Source organism: Scophthalmus maximus, chromosome 6 (assembly GCF_022379125.1).
Source record: "Scophthalmus maximus strain ysfricsl-2021 chromosome 6, ASM2237912v1, whole genome shotgun sequence".
NCBI lineage: Eukaryota > Metazoa > Chordata > Actinopteri > Pleuronectiformes > Scophthalmidae > Scophthalmus > Scophthalmus maximus.
The window spans coordinates 18,801,985-18,807,984 of NC_061520.1; positions in this window are offsets into that span (position 1 = coordinate 18,801,985).

The following is a 6,000-nucleotide window of genomic DNA, read 5'->3' on the forward strand; positions in this document are numbered from 1 at the left end:
ACCTCAAGCAATAAATGAGGCTGACAGACCTGCACATGCCTCGTCACAGTACGTTGCTAAGCTATGATTGGAAAATCCCTGTCAGGGGAAAGGGGTTTAACAGCCAGTTGCATCACAGGATTCTTTTCTGTGTCTTTCTGCAACCCATTTTAATATTTAATATTTTCCTTTTTTATGCACCTGTGCCTTTATTGGATTTATTTTAATGATAAAGTCAGCAGTTTGTGTTTTATCTTCGTGAGCAGATTTGGTTTCCTATTTTCTGGAGAAGAAAAAAAACAAGAAACGTGACAGTTCCTGGAACTTGAGAACATCATGCAGCTATGACTTACTGGCCTTGAGTGAAGGTGCTGAATTTTTTAATATGACACCCTATACCTACACGTGCACTTCCGTTTCTGCTCTGTGTGAATTTTGTATTGGGTTTACTTGTGCGCCAATATGGAAGAGCAGTCAACTGACTGATGTTCACTCTCCTTCATTCTAAATCCATTTATTTGTTTGTTGCCTTTACAGTAATCACACAATACTAGTTTTTTTATTGTTTTTAAGAAGCATCTTCTTGACCAGACTGTGACCATTGTGTTAATGCCATGACTGACAACTTAACACATCTGTGTTGAAGCAAATTTTGTTTTGTCTACATTATTATATTACATACAGTACAGAAATGAAATGCATTAGTCGGTCTGACAAAGGATTTCATCTCAGTAAAATTAAAAGGTTTGTCTCATACAAATTGTAAACATTCACCCGCTCTCATTTATTAGATGCCCATTATGTTCGTGTGACCATTAGTTAGTGCATTCAATTTATAGTAGATTTATTTTTCTACGGTATGTCCTACGTTAACTGACAGTAAACGGTAACTCAACATTAATCAACTCCTCAGTACATGATTTTTGATAAATTTATGTTTTTTGATGTGTTTTCTGGTATTCAGAGAAGTTTTATCTTTACATGCTCCCGAGCTTGCACTGCACTGCACTGCTAAGTTTCCTTTTTTTGTCATATCTGTAGTTCACATAAAATTGACTTGACAACTTGATGGAAGCATTTCACTATGGCAAAGTAATATCAACATCCACTGGTCAAGAAAATGTGTTGCACTACCAAGAATCAGTCAATTACGGAACAGTCCTTTTAGATCTCATTTTTATCCAAGTCTTATATCTTTCAGTTTGTCCTCTGCTGTTGCTGATGACTGATTCTTCGCTAAGGTCATCTTGAAACTGATGTGAAACTTTTTTTTTACCAGTGGTTGTTGCTGAAAAAAGACGGTGACATGTTGCTTTTCCATCAACATGGAAAGATGGACTGTTGCAAATGGTCCCATTGAGGATTTCAATCATAGCCAGCTTGTACGTTATTGGATTTCACAGAGATATGGCAGATTTTTCATGGATGACCAAGATTTGAACCCTGCTTGGAAACATAAATTGATTGATTTGAATACATTGCCCAGTTTGTAGTGATCCTTTTTGATAAGTAAACCACAATGTAGAAATACTCTAACCCCTAACCCTCAATCTCCAACAGTGCCATTTAATTCATACAACGATCCAATTTCCAATTCTTGCACATAATTGTGATCAAAAAAGTAGCTGTGAAATTTAAATTGTAGTGAAGTTAAACCCGTATAATGAAACATAAATCAGCAAAAAAACAGATAAAAAAAATGATATTTGTCATGTGCCATTTTTTTTTTAAACATGCAAAAACTTTTTATTTGGAGCAGCATGTTCAATTTGAGTCGTGTTTCTGGCCACCTGGTGAATGTAAGTGTAATATTCACCCTCCCTTTGCTCCGTCTTGGTCTTCACTACCTCCTGCGGGAAATATGTGTCTTTTAAGCTGATAAATGCTCCACTATGTTCACCGTCTAGCCGCTAACAGAGGGTTTATAGCCCAATTTCACTGAAAAGAACAGCTTGCTGTTGCTGAAAGCAATGACAGCGGTGGGAGTGAACCAAAACAGGAAGGGTTGCAAGCTGGAAAAACCCAAGTCATTGTACTCAAAGAAGTTGTAAAGTTTCATAAAGCTGAACAGCAGAGTTCTCTATGCATTCAACACAATTGGCAATGACCCATTGTTATTGTACAAATTATGATAATAGTTGCTTAAAGTGCAGCACTGGAGCAAATGTACTCAGTGACACGTTCCAACACAACTGATCAGTTGTTCAATCAGTTCGATGACGGGAGGATTTCAGCAGGTTCTGTGTAGAAACCACCTGAGCCTGGTCGTATGTTTCAAAACATTTCATTATTAAAGCAAAAATAATCACCAAATACATGATTATTATATGCAAATACTTCTTTGGGTACCTGATGTCAAGCCAGCTGCGGGCGAGCACCGCAGCCAGAGTTCCCTGATTTTCCTGATGCTCTGAATACTGTTCCTTTATTCCTGAAACACACACACACACACACACACACACACACACACACATATCCACTGCTGTGTCAGTTGACAGGACTTGCAACCTGATTCCTGGGTTTCAGAAGACAACAAAGCACTAGCCGCTACCCACCTACCTGCCACTGATGAAAACATGGCAGACTCTCCTCATCGCCACTGGTCAGCACAGCACAATGGCTTCAGTTACACCACCTCTGCTCTCCGTCCGCCCTACTCCCCCCTCAAATGATTACATGGTGTGTGGAGGGAGAGACCCCATGCTTATCTTATTCAAAGAGGATTCTCCAAGAACGATTCCCCATGGGACATTTAATTTGGTCTCCGACTGTGGGACCCAATTAATTATTCATATTCAACACTGTACCGTGAAAAAAATACAACATACATTTTTACCTGCTGTCTTTGCTGTATCATTGGGGGTGTCGCGGCGATTTTCAAAACAGTGCATTGCTTTCTCTGACATTGACGTAGGTGCACATGTAACCGCACATTCATTGGTACCTCCTGGGTCCAGAGACGGAGCCAGGAGGTTTAGTTATTCGTTTTAGTTATTCGCTAGTCTCCAGATAAAGATAAAAAAATAAATAGGGTACACGGTATATGTCCAATAATAGGTGGAGGCTCATATGAGATAGTTATCTACCTCACTGCAAAACATTACTAAAGAAATTAGGATAGCGATTACAGCCCGCTTTGGCTGAAATTACATTTTGTGTCTCCCCATTCAAGACCAATGAACAATTTGCTCATTATGTTATCTAATGCAAGAGCATCAGGACAAGTTGTGTTTGTTATCATTGGATCGAAACCTGATTGTAATTATCTGATAATTATGAGCGATGGGGGAGACGGGATATAATGTGATTGTTGGCCTCCCACATCGGCGGACCGCCTGCTCGGGTGTGATGGTACCTGATGCAGCAATGACATCATCAGCAGTGGTCTTGTGGGATAACAGCAGGATAATATCTCAGATTGCAATTGCATGCATGCAGCATAGGCTGCAGTCTAATCGTCCTTTTTGATTAGAACGCCGATCTATACAATCAGCGTCTGAATGGAGTTGGGAGAACAGGATAAACAGGGGCTTTTGACACGATGGCTGTTCCAATAACCTCTCTTTTTTTATCTCTGGAAGATTTGAGCACAGACGTGCTGGTGTTGTTGTGATTCTCTGTGATAGTCCCGGAGCCGCTGTACAGCTGAGGTCCACCACACAAGCTGCAGGCTCAGTCATGAGGAAGAGGACGACCCCTTAAAAAAAGTAGCATCTGCTCACCTTATCTCAGAGTCTGAATCGGGAGACGCGAGTCTGCTCCTCGAGTTCTCATAGATGTGTTCACGTCAATCTGCTCCGTGTTATTGTCACTGCGTGACAAAAGGCGAGTTGAAGGCTTGGCAAACTGATCAATGTTGTACCGAATAAGCAGCAAATGAAGTACAGCGTTGATACAAATCATAAATACAGCGCTTCTCTATCACCCGTCCTTCACACACAGTCGTCAGCGGCGATCTGGGGCTCAGTTTGGTGGCCACAGACGCTCAGACATGTGGACTGGAGGAGTCAGAGGTCAAACCACCGACCCTCTGGTCAGTGGATGACCCGCTTCACCCCAATGACTGTATTCAGCACAGTTTCCCGGATAATCTATCTAGTCTACACATTCAGAGACCTCTTCCAGTTTGAGCGTCATCATTTCCATTTCTGTATATTGTGGTGTGGTTCCCCACCAGTCCCAGTGTCGGGTATAATAAGTTGTTACATAATGATAAAGTCTCGATAGTGATATGGTATATTGTGAGAAAGAATCACGGTGCACTGAAGTGCAGCAGCATCCACTACTGTAAGGGTATGACTTAAACTTCAATCATTGATCATGTCGATCAAAATGTAAGTTCCCTATCAGCACAGGAAACAGCCGGGACTGTTGTGGGAGGGGAAACGCATTGACGTTAGCTGAGTCATTTTGACAGAGGCAGATGTCGGCTTATTAGGAGCACCAGGGGGATTAGTCTTTCACTCTTTTGTCATTGAAAATATCAGTACACAGATCTACAGAGGGGAGTTAGATGTCTCTCTCTAAGCAGTTGTGTAATTCATATTCACAAAGCTCTGTCACACAACACTTCATCCACGTGGAATAATATGCTGAATGACTTGCCAGAAATACGAAAACTGTGATGAGTTAATCGGCACAGACCATAAGACAAAAAATGTTTTCTCTCCCATCGCCTGAAATTTTAAAAAAGTTTGAGAAGATTCCAACCGACGTGATGTCATATGTTAGAATCGATCATTACATATTCTTTCTGTTCTTGCTGAATAATGCTGCTTTAAAATTTTAAAATGTGTTCATTTGTGTTGCCGCTACTGTGTGTAATGTAAAGCAAATTGCATTTAACAAAGACGGCAAACATTCTTTTATTTTTAACCCAATGTGTCATTTATGGTGTTGAAGCCAAACTCCTTCCACACATTGCACTGAACCGTCTTGATCTGTCCTCCAGGAACCGATGTGGTTGTGTGTGTGTGTGTGTGTGTGTGTGTGTGTGTGCGTGTGTCATGGTGTGTTAGGCATTTTTTGTTAGCAAAGACAATAGCCTTGCTTAGTGATGCATTGACTGAGATGGAGAGTGTTTGAGCGTTTGTTGCAGATATACAGAATTCTAACGATCAAAGATAGATAGATATATTTTAGCCTATTTGAGAATAAAAAGGGACAGCCCTTGGACTTTTTGAAACAGTCTGGTTTGGCAAGGTATTTCATCTGTAAACTTCCACATTGAAAGCAGCCAAATGACAAGATTGTGAATGATAATGTGAAAGTCATTTAGCAAATTAAGACCCAACTTTGCTGCTCAGCTTTTAAGAGGAAATCGGATCCGATTCGGGTGCATGACAGACAATATTTAACACAGCATCAACTCCAAATCAACACTAATGTTACTCCATATCGGCTGGGTGTGGAAATAAGCAACTGTTTACTACCAAGTTCAATACATCCAGTTAAAAATTGAAGAAACGTTTTTTCCAATAACCCCAGGAGGTCACTTTTCTGCTTCTGCATTTTTATGGACCAGAAAAATCTAGTCGCTCGCAATGTCTCCTCACTGCATGTCTCTTTATAATTCACAGGCCACGAGAACCGATAAAAGATTGCTACATATACAAGAAGTCAGCCACAGCACAATAGAAATTGCTAAAGAATACCTGAAAGAATGAATCAATGAAGTAAAGTTGAAGCGAAATCAAGCTATTTGTTTACTTGGATGAATATCAGAGCCACAAGACTAGTTTATTAACTGCGGCCAAGCATATTATCAGACTGCAGACGGCCTTATTGTTACAAAGTCAATTTCCTTCACGCAGAGCAACTCTCAGCTTGGTCTCTTCAACTTTACGGCCCGCTGCTAATAAATCAAGTCCGTCTATCATCACGCGGGGAAATCAAACCAGTGAGAGACAATGACTCCGGCAGGTCTGCTCGGGAATAATAGCTTCTATGATAATGAATTGTTGTGCTCCGTGGCAGTAATTGCTTTCAAGTTTGTCATTGTCTCATTTCAGGAACGCACCA